This window comes from Pipistrellus hanaki (genome assembly GCF_964339955.1).
Source record: "Pipistrellus hanaki genome assembly, chromosome: 11".
Taxonomy (NCBI): domain Eukaryota; kingdom Metazoa; phylum Chordata; class Mammalia; order Chiroptera; family Vespertilionidae; genus Pipistrellus; species Pipistrellus hanaki.
Window position 1 is genome coordinate 22,048,232 of NC_140513.1, and position 15,282 is coordinate 22,063,513.

The 15,282-nt window shown below is 44.4% G+C and overlaps 1 protein-coding gene across 2 annotated transcripts in view; it reads right to left on the reverse strand.

Moving 5' to 3' along the window:
• The window catches only part of PLPPR1 (phospholipid phosphatase related 1), a 175,285-nt gene extending 168,698 nt beyond the window's left edge, over positions 1-6,587 (reverse strand). For both annotated transcript variants that reach the window (XM_084898436.1, XM_084898438.1), the window contains exon 1: positions 6,297-6,587. The gene's annotated coding sequence lies outside the window, so the exon portion shown is untranslated. The remainder of the gene's footprint in view (positions 1-6,296) is intronic.
• Between the last annotated feature and the right edge of the window lie 8,695 nt (positions 6,588-15,282).

The window sequence follows — 15,282 nt, forward strand, 5'->3', positions numbered from 1 at the left end:
ATACCTCTGATGAGAGGAGGCAGTTTGTAGGATTATTAAAATGGGCGTTGAGACCTCATTCTGCCACTCACTGGCTTGGTAACTGTGGACCAGCTAATGGAATCTCTGTCTCAGGCACCTCAGCTGTCAAGTGGAGAAGGGAACCTCAGGTGCTTGGGGATTAAACACGGTTCCACATGTGGGTCCTCACACAAGGCCTGACCCACAGGTCAGATGGGTTCAGTGAGGTCTGACCACCACGTCTCATGATTCTCTTAGGCTTTCGTGTTCACACCAATTCTTTCCCATCTTGTCTATGCATTCTATGGTAATTGTTTCTCTCCTAGTTCCTAAATTTTGCTAAATGCTAAGACTTAGTCTTTGGCTTCATGGTTTCCTGCTGTCTCGGTCCTCTCTCTTAATGAGTTGGCATTTACCGTGAATTCACTACACACCGGGATCTATGTGATGTGCCTTCCAGATGTTCCAGTGTCACCCAAAATCAATTTCCACAGAAGAGCACTAAGCCTTTCACTACTCTGAGTTTACCTCCAGCCCCCATTTCTCGTCCACCATTCATCCAGCTACCAAAGGTCCTACCCAAAGTGCTTGCTATTGCCAAAACCAGTTTGGCTCAGTGGTAGAGCATCGGTCTGCGGACTGAAAGGTCCCAGGTTCGAATCCGGTCAAGGGCATGTACATTGGTTGTGGGCACATCCCCAGTAGGGGGAGTGCAAGAGGCAGCTGGTCGATATTTCTCTCATCGATGTTTCTAGCTCTCTCTCTCCCTTCCTCTCTGTAAGAAAATCAATAAAATATATTTTAAAAAAAACAACAAACCAAAGTGCTTGCTACCTTTGACAGCTCTTCTTTCACCCCCTGTAGTCAACCTGAAAACAAAGTCTCATGTTTTTGTCCATTCTAACATCTCTTATTGGGATTTTAAGGACTTTAAGATTGTGACTCAGTATATGTGGGGTTGGTTCAGTAAGGGATTCAATCCCTAGGGCTGCATGATTATTACTAGAATGTGGGTGCTCAGGCCCACATCCCAGAATACCAAGATGCTGTGGGCTCTTTATATGAGACCATGGGGCTTACAGCGCCCCTGGCCCAAGATTATCTTAAAAGTTAGAGCAAAGCACATGGAATCAGAAAAATCCTAACAAATCAGCAGGAAAGAGAAAGAGACTTACATTTACTAACAGCCTACTATGAATGAAGAATTGCACTAAATTGTGCTATTGCTTCCAAGATGGACTGACAATATAATTTTTAAATATAAAAATGTGATATCACAATGCTGCTTTCTTATCAGCACTTCACAGGACAGTTCCTTATAGAGGTAGTCTCCTTGGATCATTTGTCACTGACTACCCAAAGGTTGATCACCTTGGACAAATGGAAGTCTACTACTAGGTGTACCGGTTAACAATGCGGATTTTTTTCAATAGATGAAGTTACACATGTGTTGATATATATGCAATTTGATATGTATGCTATTTTGTTGTATTGACAGTAAGCTTCAAAACTTCATATGTCAAATTTTCTAAAGGTGTTAACATCATAGATAGTTTTACGCTTAAAAATGTCAATTTCCATGCAAAAAAAAAAGAGCATTTGAGGGGAGTTTTAATTCATTACTTTATTTTGAAGAAAAGTGCTGCTGAAAGTTATTGTATAGTTTGTGAACATGCTCCATCTCAAGATACTTGTGAATGCTGGTTTAAACACTTTAAAAGTGATGATTTCTATGTGAAAGACAAAGAACGTCCAGGTCAACCGAAAAAGTTGGAAAAAGTTGAAGACCAACAATTACAAGCATTATTGGATGAAGATGCATGTCAAAATCAAAAACAACTGTGGAGAGATTAATGTTGCTCAGCAAACAATTTCAGATTGTTTACAAGCAATGGGAAGGATTTTAAAGGAAGGAAAATGGGTGCCACATCAACTGAACGTAAGACAAATGGAAAACCGAAAAGTCATCAGTAAATTGTTGCTTCAATGGCACGAAAGAAAGTCTTTGAAAAATCCAAAACACATAAAATCTGAATTATCAATCGGTTAATGCTTAATCTGCATTAACCGGTTAATACTTAATTGTTAACCAGTTAATAATGTGGATTTTGTACATTTGGGATTCTCAAAATAAATCCACTTTTCATCACCAGTCACAATTCGATGCAGAAAAGACTTTCTTTCATGCCATTGAAGCAACATTTTACTGATGACTTTTTGGTTTTCCATTTGTCTTTTGTTCAGTTGATGTGGCACCTATTTTCCTTCCTTTAAAATCTTTCCCATTGCTTGTAGACAATCAGAAATTGTTTGCTCAGCAACGTTTAATCTTTCTGCAAGTTGTTTTTGAGTTTGACACGCATCTTCATCCAATAACGCTTGTAATTGTTGGTCTTCAAACTTTTTTGGTTGACCTGGACGTTCTTTGTCTCTCACATAGAAATCACCACTTTTAAAGTGTTTAAACCAGCATTCACAAGGATCTTGAGATGGAACATATTCACCATAAACTTTCTGAAGTATATGATAACTTTCAGCAGCACTTTTCTTCAAAATAATAAAGAAAACGCTCTTTTTTGCATGAAATTTGACATTTTAAGTGTTTAACACCTTCAGAAAATTTGACATATGAAGTTTTGAAGCTTGCTGTCAATACAACAAAATAACATATATATCAACATATGTGTAACTCTATCTATTGAAAAAATCCGCATTATTAACCTGTACACCTAGTATTTTTATGCAGGAAACATCACTTCATGACTGGATTTCCTCATTCACTGATTTAAACATTCACTCAACAAGTACTTATTGAACCTCTACTCTGTAGTAAGCCTGTGATGAATGTTGGAGGTGCAGCTGTGAACACCATCCTGCAAAATACAGGAAAGTGAGCTACACAAGTGAATGTGGAGGCAGTACAGGGTAGGATGGGAGCACACAGAAGGAGGCCCTTCTTAGATTAGCAGGATTCTTTTCTCACTTGTCTCCAGTCATGGTTCTTTTGCTCCACCCCCACTGCCTCCATCCTCATCATTTCACACCTATATTTCCACAATAAGCTCCTTGCCTCCAGTCTCACCACCTCCAATCCATCCTCCACACAGTAGTCACAGCTTTCTATAATGCAAACCTTATCATCCCAAACTTTCCCAACTAACTCTCTCCTAGTCTTTTGAATAAAACTGAAGCTCTTTTGATTGGGATATTTTCATGCATACTTGATCTCTGTCTCTCTGGCCTGATGATTTGCTATGCCATGTAGCTAAACATACACATCTCTCACTGCAGCACTCAGAACTACTTCCAACTCTCCTATAGCTTTTCCTGCCCAGAAAGCCCTTTTCTACTCCTTTAAGACGCAGCTCACCTCAACCTCCCTAAGACACCTTTTTGACCTTCTTTCCCTCCTGTAGATGATGTCTCCTCCCGTTGTGTTTACAAGAACAACCTGGGCTTATCTGTATCCAAACACTAACTCCATGACATTAGTTGTTAATTAGTGTCACCCAGTTGCTGTTCATCTCTGTATCCACACTCCAGTGCCATGTGCTCTACCCACATGGCTTACAGTTACCCTAATTCATTGGGCAATCTCACAAATTTCCTCTGCCTGCAATGTCCTTTCTATCCTTCCCTATCTGGTAAAAGACTACTCATGTTTTTAAAAAAAATATCTCAGAGATCACCTGCTCCAATTCCCAAGAGGAAGAAAAAAAAAATCACTTACATGTCTGTGCTATTGGCATTTGATCTGCCCTACAGTTACACCAATTAATCAGATTGCATCACAGTTAGCTAAGTACTATATTATGCTTCCTCTTCCTTGAAAGCTGTAGTTATTTTTTTTTTTTTTACTTCCTTTTGTGTTTTTCTTCTCTCCAGCATCCAGCACATAATGAGTGCTGAGGTATGTTGTCTAAATGTGGGAAATCCCAGGAGTAAGGATGGAGTGAATAGCATGTATATTAAGGACTTACAGTCAAGTACAGAGCTATCCTATCTTTTAATTATTTCATGTGTGTTAATCTTGTATTTACAACTAGACCATAAACCTTTGAGGGCCAGGACTATGCTATACATTTGATATGAACTCCAATGCTAGTATGGCATAGGTGGTCAATGAATATTTGTAAGTACAATTTAATATAATCAAATGAATTGAACTTGCAGATATCGGAAAAAGAAAATAGATCATAAAGGGAGAAAATGCAGCTCTAGTAAAAAGCAATAAAAATAATTTTATTATTTTTTTGCCACATTTGGTAAAGAAAATGACAATGTTCACCATGAAATAAAAAGGACATATCCTGACAATTATATTTAAACCCCTTCTATGCCAATTTCAACTTGGAAATATCTCTGGAAAGGTCTTTACTTCACTAGTTGTTTTAAAAATAAAAAACAAACTTTCAGGTTATCTCACTTAGTGCTTTTTAAGTATCATAAAAGCAAAGCTGATTTTAATAATATGCATCACTTTTCCAATTTCCTTTTTTTCTTTCTTAAAAACTTCACTTTTCACTATGTTAACTTCTGAATCAAGGTCCCTTTCCTATGTGAACTTCCTCAATTAACACCATGCATATCACGTTCTCTCCCACTTAAAAGAAGTTACAAAATGTTAAAAATTAAAAATGGTCTCCGGGGCAGCAGAGAGATGACCTCCACCTGTCATCTCAATGGAAAAGAAATCCCTCCGACAGCCCACAGCCACGAGTCCTGGATGTGAGCTTCTGGTGTTTCCCTCCGTCAGCATCGGCTTGGCTTCCGGGTTCCCACACTTTGACAAACCTAAAGCTCCTGAGGTACTGGACCCAAAACATCCCTGTCTGCCCATCCCACCGTCCAGGTCTATACAGAGCATTAAGGCAGACACGCCCCCCCCCTCCCCCCCCCATGGCACTTTCTAGACTTGAAGGACGGATTTGTAATTGTGCCAAAGGTTAGCCCAGGAATAACCAAGTCTTTTACCCTCCAGATGTGACATTCCAGAAACCTCCAAATTAGAGTCCCACTGATGAACAAAAGCCGCTAACCACAGCCGAAGTGGAAGGGATACATGCATTCCGTGAAGGCTGCTGAATAAATGCTTTGCCTCACGCTCCACCTTTTCCCGCCTCAATGGGCCTCCAGTCACTCCTCTCCTAAAGGACCATAGACTGGCCCTCTTCTGCTTGCCTTTGTCCCAGTCCCGGACCCCTCACACGCTGACCCAGTCTCTGCGGTTTCCAAGAGCCATTGGATATGAAGCAATTCCCAGGAGCATCCTGAGACCCCGCCCCAAGGGACCTGGCATTTTAGGGAATCCTTTTCTGGGAATCTCTTCCCTGGGGCCCAAAAACGTCAGGATGGTGCCTGTCCGCCAGCTAGACATCAGGCTGCAAAGAGTCTTTCCCACGAAAGAGACTAAAAGGGAAAATGATATCCCCACAAAGAAAAATAACCCAGAATCCTCCACATAGTCCATGTGTGTCACAAAACCCCAGGGCAAAAAATAAAGCCCAGCTTCCCCTGCAGCCGCCGCTGCTGCGGCCACAGCAGCCCAGCCCAGCGCCCGCCGCCCGGTGTGCGGGAAGACAGCACCTTCCCGGGGGATGCGGTCCCGGCGCCCAGCGTCTCCAGAGGTGATTATGGCCAGCCTTTCAGTAACTCATCATTCATCCCGCGCTGACCCGAGCCTCACCCCGGCGGCGCCTCTGGCACCGGCTCTGAATGAGAAAAAGCCGAAGGCTGGCTGCCCCTCCGATTCTCCAGGTGACACCCCCACCCCAGCCCCCCACACGCCTGGAGTGCGGGGGTTGGGAGAGAGAAGGCAAGGATGACAGGTGCCCACGCCTGAGGGGGGAAATCAACGCCCAGGCTCACAGATCTGGGGGAGCATCCCAGCCCCCCGCTCAGGCGGGAGACACTTGGCATCCGCTACCTGCAGGGCGCCCCCGCCCGCACACCGCAGCCCGGAACGCAGCCAGGAGGGTGGAACGGGACGGAGGGAGCCTCCACGCCCCCTTTGTCTCCACCTTCCCCAAAGGACAGGGGAGGAAAGTTTACGAGCTGAGACGGTGCAGCTTTCTGCCGGGTCAGCCTGACACCTCTGGGGATCACCAGCCTCCCCGGGATCCCCCCACGTTGCCTCGCACAGCCCCGGCGCCGCTCTCCTCTCTGCACCTGGAAACCCACCCGCCGGATCGGAGGCACCTGCGCCGGCGGGTCCGGCCGGTACCTGGCCCCTTGGGGTACCTGGCCCCTTTGCACGGCGCCTGGGACCTGCCGGCGGCGGCGAGCGCCTTACTCACCTCTGCCGGCGGCGTGTCCTCCCTCCCGCTCGCCCTACGGGGCCGCCCGGCGCCCGCGCGCGAGGTGCATGCAGGCGGCGGCCGGAGACGCGCTCCCCGGGCTCTGCTGCATTCCCCGGCGTGGGAGAGCCAGCCGGCGAGCGTGCACGAGTGTGTGTTTGTGCGAGTGTGTGTGTGTGTGTGTGCATGCGTGTGTGTGTGTGCACGCGTGTGTGTGTGTGAGTGTGTGCGCGCGCGCGCGGGGCGGGGGTGCGCGGGATCACCGATCCCCCCCGGCGCCCGGCGCGCGCTCCGCCTCCGCCCCCTCCGCCCCCTCCCAGCGCCGCCGCGAGCGCGGGGTCCGGGTTTGGAGATCGCGTGTTTGTTTAATGAAAGGAAGGAGCAAAAGGCTGGCGTGGAGGGGGCGGTGAGAGCGCCGGGCGGCGCATGCTCAGAGAGGGCCGCCGAGCGCTTGCTTCGGAGCTAAGGCGGAGAGGGAGGCGGGGAGAGGCGAGAATGACGGCGCCCACCCGAGCCGCGGGGGCTCCGCGGGGTTCCCGGAAGGCAACTGGGGAACCCGGCAGCAAAGGTGCGCTCTGCGCGGGACTCCCGGCGCCCGCGGGGGTGCGGGGAGCCCGGGCGGGTTCCCGATCCATCCCTAGGGGACCGCTTTCGCCTGGAGTCCTGGCAACGCTGAGCTCAGCTCGCTTCTCCCTGTATCCTTAGTGCTGGCTCCGCGGTCTCTCCCGCCTGCCTCCTGCGCTGCGGGGAACCGAGGTGCGTCTCCCCAGAGGTCCAGCGGGAACCGCGGGCAGCAGGTCTCACCTGAACTCAAATGAGTTATCTGATCTGTGCTTCCTTCTCTCCCTCCCAACTTCCACTCGGTGAAGCGCAGAAGACAACCGTCCACTCGGGTCCCCAAACAGGTTTGATGGGACAAGGGCGGGGAGGGTCACACACAGACCCCCTTCCAGAGCACAAAGCAGGAGTGGAAGGAAGGTGAGTCTCGGAGGGCTCCATACTCAGCCTCCTTTGGTGACAGGGTTAGAGCGGGGAGGCATGTGCCCTGGGTTCAAGAAGGCCAAAAGAACAATAGATCCATTGTTCCTCCTTGCCCCCCTCACCCCGAAGCCAAAGAAGCATTTCTTCATAGGTGAAGATTCTGCTACTTGGTGAAGTGGAAGAACTGTCAACGCGAAGGGAGACCAGTAGAGAACCTGAGCCTGCCAGTAACCTGAGACCAGTGGAGACACTGGGGGAGAGGCTTTGTGAGTGGAGTGGAAACTCTTCTTTGGTGAGATTGTTCTATGAGCAAAACAGGCCGGTTAGGACCCAATCAAGAGCTTCCATTTTCAACCTCCTTCCTGTTCAATCACCCTTTTCCCTCACACCCCCCACTTGCTCTCTGCAGAAGGCAGGGATGCCTGCCTCCTGTTTATTCCGTTTGGGTCCTTCCAGGAAAGGGCTACCTTTTGGCCACCCGGCTTTGGAGGGACAGTAGACAGCCTACTCTATGCACATCTTTCCCAAGCTTTCCATATAGGTCATCTCTGAGCACTTCTATGCAATGCAAGTGAGCAGATGCCTTCTTGCTGAACTCTGGCCCCAGTCCCATTCGTCTTCCCAATAATGCCCGGTGACACTAGAACAGCAGGCCAATTAGATCAGACCTGAGGGCACGCCCAGAGGAGAGAACACTGCATGTCTAAAGGCCCCCAACAAAGGCAATGTTTAGAAGAAAAGACAGAGGAAGGAAAGAAGAAAGGGAAAGTTGTTCAGAAGTAAAAGTGCCCTGAGTGGTAGTGCCTGCTTCTTTCTATGAGTAGCTTGTCGATAGGAATAGAATTGCAGCATCTCTTTGTTTAAAGGGCAGCGAGTCTGAGTCTCTGTGCACCAGGTAAGGGAGATCAGGTTCTCCTGAAAAGCAGCAAAGTCGCTGTAATGAACCGCTAACAGTACCTGGGGCTCCTACATCCCTGCCTGTTTTTCTCAGGCCTTCCTTCAGGCACCAGGCTTCTTGGAAGGCATCCACGACAGATCTGCCTTGTTACCACATTATCCTCACAACAGTGAATCCTGTTCCCTGGGATTTCAGGGTGTTAGGATTGGCAGGGCCTTGGGGCAAGAAAGCCATCCTCCTGCCCTGGCCCTGTATGTTCAGGAGGTGAGTGAGGGCTCTGAATCCACGAAGTGGGTGGGAGCTGAAACAGGGAGGTGGGGCTGAGGTAGCTGTAGGTCTCAACTCTATAGTTCTATCAGTAGAGACCTACTGGGACTCTTTCTGCTATGATGGTAAGCGTGCAGGGCTGCCTGACCAACAAGCACAGGCTCCTTTGTCGGAGCCTGGCCTTGGGTGGTGAGAATAGGGGCATCTTGTTCATCAAGGCACCTTTGTGATTATAAATAAAGCTTTATTTTTTGCCCTGGGGTTTTGTGACATACGTGGACTATGTGGAGGATTCCGGGTTATTTCTCTTTGTGGGGATATCATTTTCCCTTTTAGCCTCTTTTGTGGGAAAGAGTCTATGCAGCTTGATAGCTAGCTGGTGGACAGGGACAGGAACCATCCTGATATTTTTCTAACAAGGTCAAAGGTGAAGGAGACTTTGTAAATCTGGAATTGCAAATAAAGTAGAATGCCTTTGTGGTGCTGCTATGAGGGGGGTGACCTGGCAATGCTAGAAGAGAATTTTACTGTTTGGGGAGCATGGAGGAAGCACAGGGGATATTAAATGAGATGATATACATAAAACACAGTGCCTCACGCAAAGCAAGCCCTCTGTGACTAATAGCTGTTATTATTTTGGTTATTAGCATTTTCATCATTATAGTATTTTTTTAAAGGCTGAGGAGATATTTTTTCCTCTCTAAGCTTCAACAAAAACAGATGAAAGCTCACTGCCTTCCAATTTTCCTGCTGGCTTCCTCCATCTCCCCCTCACCCTGATCACTGGTGTATTCAAACCAGGAGATGAAAATGTGTGGCAGGGGGGATGGTGAATAACCCCACCCTCACCCTCCACCCTAGGATGCGGACAGGAGTGTGAGATGGCATGGTTTTTCAGGAACACGCCTCAAACGCCTTTTGCCCCTCCCATCTCGCAGAGATGGAGGCCCCCTCCCGCCTAGCAGTTGTGGTCTCCTGCTGTAGCACCCCCCACCTACACTGACTCACCAAGCTTTGTATTTTCACCTTTTTTTATTTGTTGCCTCCTTTCTAATTTTAGCCATTTAATGTGTTACTCCTCCTAGGTAACAGAATGCCCAAAGCCAATTAATATGCACACATCTGCAGATGGTTTTGAGAGAGATTAATGGAAAGAATTTCTGTGGCTGCAGGTATTTTTCAATGCTCCTTAAATTCAGATTGCAGACTTGGCATTCATCCCCCTACCCAGTGGACAATCACTAAACTCAGCAACTCTCCAGCAAAATGTATCCAGTAGCCTTACTTCCTATGTTAGTAAAATAACCCAGAACAACATATATACAGAAGAATCCAGAAATAATTTTTAAAAACAGGAATAGGCACAGTGTTTGAACATAAAATTCTCCAAAGTTATGGAAGCAATGGAAATGCCTCAGTTCTTAGAAGAGTATATGAAAGTAGCTCCATTGGATTATGTATTGCTGAAGTAATATAACAACCCTATGGTGATCAGGAAGTTCTGCCCTGAATATCTTCTAATAATTATGATGCATACTTACCATTTACATTTGAATTGTTTTCTACCTATATGTTTTTTCAAATACACCCTTATGAGAAAAATATAAAAGTTTTTCTTTTGGTATAAATTTCATATACTGTACATATAGCAATCTTTTCTGGTTCAAAAAAATGTCAAGTGCTAAACCAGTGATTTATTGTAAGAATCAAAATGTTGCCCCAGCTGGTGGCTCAGTTGGTTGGAGAGTCATCCTGTGCACTGGTAGGTTGCAGGTTCGATTCCTGGCCAGGGCACAGACCTGAATTGTGAGTTCAATCCCCCAGTTGGGATGCTTTTAGGAGGCAACAGATCATGCATCTCACACTCCACTCTCGCTCTCTCTCTTCCTCTCTCTCTAACGTATATATTAGTATATACTCATCACACTCACTTTGTACCTAGTGGACAATCACTAAACTCAGCAACTCTCCAACAAATATATCCAGTGGCCTCACTTCCTGTTTGTTGCTACTTCACTCCTCTTGTCTGGATGATTTGTATTCTGGGTTACTACCTTATGTGGCCCATCCTCCACGATCCAAGTACATTTGTTGCTGAAATTCCTATGTAGTCTTCACATCCACAAAAGTGGGACCCAGACACCTATCCTGGAGTGCCACACTGTTGGGTTCTGTCCTCAGTGCCACCTTTGTTATCTCCTCTTGGAAACTTCTCCAGGAATTGTTAGAGTTATGACTCAACGTCCCATGGTCTTTACACATTGTAGACATTCCACTGCTAGCATTTCTGTCTGCTGACCCTTCCCCAATCCAGGAGAGAGATATACCAGTCAGTAAGAGCTCATCTATCCCTCTTCTTCAGTCTGTTTCATGCTGTCCATATGGAACCCTTCATTCCCAATGGTATTACAGTCTTCATTTTTCTCACCTTCAAAATAAGAGGTCTGAACAAATTGCTCAATCATCACTTATTAGTGGTCTGGCTCAGGAGTCAACAAAATTATTCTATAAAAAAAACAGAAAATATATACAGTGGTGGATAAAAGTAAGTTTACAGTTGTTCATATGGAAAAGGATACAATAATTAAAAAACAATACAGTAAACTCTGTGTTTTGTGTACTCACAATTATAAACCTACTTTTGCCCCTCCCTGTGTTTTAGACTCTGTGGGCGGGCCGTGCAATTTCTGTCACAGCTACTTAATCAACTCTGTAAGCCACAGACTTACATGAATGAGAATGGCTATGTTCCAACTTCTCTTTCTTTCTTTTCTTTCTTTCTTTCTTTCTTTCTTTCTTTCTTTCTTTCTTTCTTTCTTTCTTTCTTTCTATTCAAAACCAGGTGATGGACTAACCTTGGCCAACAAGCTATAGTTGAGTCAAATCCTTCACTTTCTACCCTTTACTTCTGCCACCAGCAATGCATTGGGTAGAAGGAACCTGAAGAGCCCTGCTTTCGGTAGGAAAATAATAAAAACCATGAAACTGATACAGGAAATCTTACTCCATTGTCAGTTTAGAGGATCCTTGTCAGTATGACTTCCACACTATTTTAAGAATATACTCAGAAAATTATTATTTTTTTCTACCCAGCAGTTGACTATGTTTTCCACATGGAACAGTGGCAGTAACAGCAACTATTCTATTTTTAGTCTAAACCAATGTGTATATTGTAGGAGTTTAATGAGAGCAATATTTTAAAAGAAAATGGGAAAAAATAGTGTGAGCACAATATTACTGCCTGTTAAAATAGAGCAGGTAAATTTATTCTAATTATGACTAGACCTTAAGAAAACTGCCTCTCTAAAAAAAATAAACTCAACCCCAATAAAAAAAATACATTCTTATATAAATCCCAATGTAAGAACAACACCTCTACTAAGTTGGACTCACACACAAATTGAGCTGCTAGCTGAACATTTTTACACATTTAGTCCAAATTTATGAAATCAGCCTTTGTAAAAATTTCACTCCCCCAAAGAAATCTATAGAATCAATGCAATCCCCATCTGTATTAGATTATCGAGGTTGTCATAGGCAAAGGACCACAGACTTGGTGGCTTAAATTTTCTCACAATTCTGGATCTAGAAGTCCAAGATCAAGGTGTTTGCAGGGTTGATTTCATCTGAGGCCTCTCTCCTTGGTTTATAAAAGGCTTTCTTCTCCTTGTATCTCATCTTGTCTTCCTTCTATTATATGTATATGTCCAAATTTCCTCTTCTTTGAAAGACAACAGCCATATATAATTAAGGCCTACCCTAAAGACCTAATTTTAACTTAATCACCTCTTTAAAATCCTATCTCTAAATACAGTCACATTCCAAGGTATGAATTTTAACATGTGAATTTGGAGGAGCGGGGGACATAATATAGCCCACAAGACTATACAAATCTCAATAATGTTTTGGGCTTATTTGTAGGTTTTTTGTTTTGTCTTGTTTTTTTTGTTTGTTTGTTTGTTTTGCAGAAAAAATCCATCCTAAAATTGATATGGAACCTCAAGGATCTGAATCGCCAGAACAATCTTTAAAATGATGGAAATATCACACTTCCTGTTTTCAAAACTTACTACAAAGCTTCAATAATCAAAACGCTGTGGAACTGGCATGAAGATAGATATACACTGATTGGCCAGATTATTATGATATCTGAATGCATAATAATCCGGCCACTCAGTGTATATCCTATATAATCCTATAAAATAAAAGGCTAATATGCAAATTGTCCCCTTGACCAGGAGTTTGACCTGCAGGCAGGCCAGCTAACCACCCATGTCCCTCCCCCTGTTAAGACTGGCCGGACCCCACCCATGCACAAATTCATGCACCGGGCCTCTAATCACACACACACACACACACACACACACACTGAGTGGCCAGATTATTATGTGTTCAGAGATCATAATAATTTGGCCACTCAGTGTATAGACCACATGTGTCAAACACAAGGCCCGCGGGCCAAATCCAGCCCGCCAGGCCTTGCAATGTGGCCCGCACCGCGCTGTCATCACTGCACTCCGCTGTCAGTTTATGACATTGTCAGTTTATGACTGTTCAGTAAACCATTCGGCCCGAGATTTAGGCTGGATTTTAGATTTTGGCCCCTTCTCTGATTGAGTTTGACACCCCTAGTATAGACCAATGTATAGAATAGAGAGCCCAAGAATAAATCCTTACATATATGGTCAAATGATATTCAACAAGGATGTCAAGACAACTCAATAGTGGAGGACAGTCTTATCAACAAATGGTGTTGGGAAACTAGATAGCCACATGCCAAAGAAAGAAGTTGGATTCTTATCTTACACCATGTATAAAATAAACACAAAATCAATTAAATACCTAAAATAAAATCTAAAACTATAAAAATCTTAGAAGAAAACAGAGGAAAAGTTTTATGACATTGGATTTGGCAATAATTTCTTGGATCTGACACCAAAAGCACAAAAACAGAAGAAAAATAGACAAATTGTATTACATTAAAGGACACTATCGTCAGAATAAAAAGGCAACAATCAACAGAATAAAAAGGCAATGGGATGGGAGAAAATATTTACAAATTATATTTCTAATAAAGGGTTAATAGGATTTATAAAGTTCAACAACAACAGTGTTACGGAACAGTACAACAATCACATGAAAATCTTATTTTAATTATCTAACTTAGATATATATATAAATTGTAACAAAATTATTTGATAAAACTTCTTAAGAGTATGTCTCTTAGTCCTTAGATCATCCCATAGTCCTTATAACTGGAATATGATACATGAATTTAGCAAAGTGCCTAAACTATAGAATAGGAAATCTCGGGAAATTACTGAACTATCTACCAAACTATACAAATCTCTTCATAAAATATCAATGATAATTAGCATGACCATCATCATCAAGAGATCATCTTCATCAAAATTAGTCAACTTTAGTTTACATAGCTTGGTAAACCAAAGATTGAGTGTCTGTTATTTTGCAATATTCCCCCTTTGACCAGTAATGGCATCCATGTTTCCTCCAAGAAACCACAATTCTCCAACTACTAAGCCATATAGTATTGGGATGAAAATTACCTCCCAGTGTAAGCATATATGGAACCCTGACCTAGCTTATCAGAAATGCCCATTGTCCTAGCCATTGTAGTGTCTCAGAATGGCAAATGATCCAGACCAGGAAAATTACATTAAAATTCAGGACTTTTGCTAACAGGAAAGATAATATCTCCTTTTAAAAGGCTTTAAGGAGCCCAAGCCAATTTGGCTCAGTGGATAGAGTGTCAGCCTGCAGACTCAAGGGTCCCAGATTCTATTCCGGTCAAGGGCATATGGTTGCAGGCTCCATCCCTATGGAAGGCAATCAATCAATGTGTTTCTCTCACATTGATCACATCGATGTTTCTCTGTCTCTCATCCCTTCCACTCTCTCTCTAAAAATAAAAATCAATGGAAAAATATCCTTGGGCGAGGATTAACAACAAAGACTCTAAGGAGAGAAGCCTTAACAGTTCTGAACTCTTGAACCTAGCTGCGCCTTAAAATATCAATGAACTTTTCAATTACTTGAGAAATTAATTCATTTTTGCTTAAGGCATTTTGGATTAGGTTTTTATTCCCTGGCCCCATTGAAAATGTCTTTATGATATATTAATTTTGGCATCTCTTTAAGAATAAATGGCAGAAGGGAAAGCCAGCACAGAGTGGGAACAATGTTTCAAGGATCATACACTGTGACTGATTTCTAGGCCTGAACATTTTAGGCAGTCTTCCACCCACATGCATACATCTTGCGCGTCCTCTTCCCCTTTTCTGAATGGCCAGATTCAGAGGCTGGCACTCTTCAAGGCTGACACCTACCGTTAGACAGATGGAGCTGAGGGGGGCAAGGCAGAGGCCAGGCAGACCCTGCCAACTCATTTGGCCTGAGGCCCAGCCCTATTCTATAACCACTGCTGCTGTCAGCGAAGGGTGGTCTCGGTTCTTCAGACTGTCAGCTTCTCTAGGCTCCTGAAGATGACAGTGGTGTTGGAAACTCCTTGATCCTCTCAGGCCCGGTGGGTTCATGTGCCAATCACGGCTTTGTATAGTCAGACAGGTGTCCCTTGGCACTCGAGCAGGCTGAAGCTGCCCCCCATCCCAGAGGCACCTGCACTACGGGGGGAGTCAGGGAAAATGCCAGGAGCAGCTGTCACCTCTCTGACTGCCAGGCCCATCTGATTGGGTTGGTGGGCGTTCCCTTCTTTCAACACAGCTCCCAAAGCTGTTCAGTTCATACACATCAACTCCCCAGAGAAAGAGGAATGTTCTTGTTTGACCCCCTCCCCCCCCCCCAGCTCCATCTTTCATTCTG